The following is a 1,983-nucleotide window of genomic DNA, read 5'->3' as shown; positions in this document are numbered from 1 at the left end:
CCCCTCTTTAACAGATTCACATTTCAAAACAATCAGGTTTATTTTGTTCCCTTCTTTTAGCAGAGGATGGTTTTGATCCATCAACCTCTGGGTTCTGAGCCCAGCACACTGCCTCTGTAAATCCATATTTTGGGTTCTGGCTTGTTCTGCTTTTCATTTTGTGTTTGTATTGAAGTTCTATTGCTGAAAAAAATACTTTTTTGCCTTTTTAAACACACACACACACACTCCCAGTGACTAACCCATATTTTCATCACTTCAACCACCACTGGAGTATTGAAAGAGATTCCACATGTTGGTCAACCAGAGAAGCTTCACCTGGTGACGCTCATCCAACCATGCATGAAGGTCAAGCTGCATTATCTGCTGTGCTCATTAGCAGGGGAATTAGCTGAAATGGTCAGTAACAGTAACAGGGTGACACTTTATCACAGCAGTGGACAAACATCAGCATTCATCACACAGCAGCTCCTCTGATCAACAGAACAAGCTGAAGTATTCTGGAGAATGAGGGCATGGATCCCTCTACCTCTCACATGCTAAGCTAGCACTCTACCATTGGAGCTAATTCGCTAATTCTTCTAAAAATCTACTGTGCTTCAATGAAGATTAATTGTTGAATATCAATCCTCTACTCATGTGCATAGGAGTGTAGTTGTTGTGGCCGAGTGGTTAAGGCGATGGACTAGAAATCCATTGGGGTCTCCCTGCGCAGGTTCGAGTCCTGCCAACAACGTTAAACTGCTGTTCCAGAGGAGACAACATCTGCTCCTACTGTAGGTCCATGTGTCAAAGGTTTTCTTTCAAGGGCTGTAGCAGCTGATGATGCGGGAGAGAGAGAGGATTGGTAGCTTGTTGTCTTGTCTCAACCATTCTGGTGTTGACCAAAATCTTTGTTGATACTCCAGTGGTGGTGAAGGTGATGGAAATGTTCCAAGTGGGACGGTTCCATGTTCAACCAGTTTCATCTGAAACTGAGGTGGAGCTTAGGGTTAAGTAGGAATTGGTTTGGTTTAGTCCCTGGGAATGTCAGTTGGTGTGTGTGTGTGTGTGTGTGTGTGTGTGTGTGTGTGTGTGTGTGTGTTTACATGCAGACTTTCCCTTGTGACAGCTGATTTGGTTTGGAATCCATCTTAGTCAGGACATTTTGAGAAAATTCTATCATGTCGTTGGAGTTATTTTGATTTACAACACTGGAAAAAAATCACCTCCCTTCCAAAAACCCTCCTCTTCAACTTTGTACCCAAGTTGTCTCCTCATCAGGCACCACAGGATCCAGTAGGTTCAGTTAAAACAAGTCATTAGAGATTTAAAAAATGTCCATCAAACACAAAATAAGGCTTCAAATAGGTTTCCAATTTTATTTCATGTTGACACATTTTGTCCATTTGACATCAGGACTGATCCCAGATCGTCTCCATGACCTCATCCCTGCACCAGAGTACCGCCCAAGTTCATCAAGGACAGTAAACATGAGCAGGTCTAAGTTCACCTCCATCTTTGGAGGTTGTTGAATTTCCTCCTGAGCACCGTCAGGCTGTTTCCTTACTTTGCTGTGACACAACAGCAGACAGCAACAAGGACTGCTGCAGTGCACTTGGTAATTGGATGCACTGAAGTCATCCATTCATGTCAGTGATGTCACTTGGCAGGACTGTCATTGCCGTCTCATTCTAGAAAAGAATCCAGACTCCACATGTGGCTCCCATGATAACTGATGGACCTCTGGTTGGAGGCTGGACGATGATGTTTGGTCTGGGGTGGTTAAGATTGTGGGGGTTGTTTCAGTTCTTGTGCTGAAGGCTTTCACCATGACAGTCAGACTCTCATCTGTCCTTCATGTTCCCTCAAATGTGCTGTGTGGACCTCACACTGAAATTTAGCCTGAAAACTCTTCATGAAAAGCAGGAGACTCAGAGTCTCTGTGGCTCAATCGGTCAGCGCGCTCGGCTGTTAACAGAGAGGCTGGTGGTTCGAGCCCAC

General features: G+C 44.5%; 1 non-coding gene across 1 annotated transcript; it reads left to right on the top strand.

The window, feature by feature from the left end:
* Positions 1 to 654: 654 nt before the first annotated feature.
* Positions 655 to 736, top strand: trnas-aga (transfer RNA serine (anticodon AGA)). The gene has a single exon. It is a non-coding gene; the product is annotated as a tRNA-Ser (tRNA).
* The last annotated feature ends 1,247 nt before the right edge of the window (positions 737 to 1,983 follow it).

The sequence above is a fragment of the Aulostomus chinensis genome, chromosome 4 (assembly GCF_037954235.1).
Source record: "Aulostomus chinensis isolate RoL2024-O1b breed Wild chromosome 4, RoL_Achi_v1.0, whole genome shotgun sequence".
NCBI lineage: Eukaryota > Metazoa > Chordata > Actinopteri > Syngnathiformes > Aulostomidae > Aulostomus > Aulostomus chinensis.
Note: the sequence above shows the minus strand (reverse complement) of the source record. Positions and strands in the feature narration are given on the sequence as shown.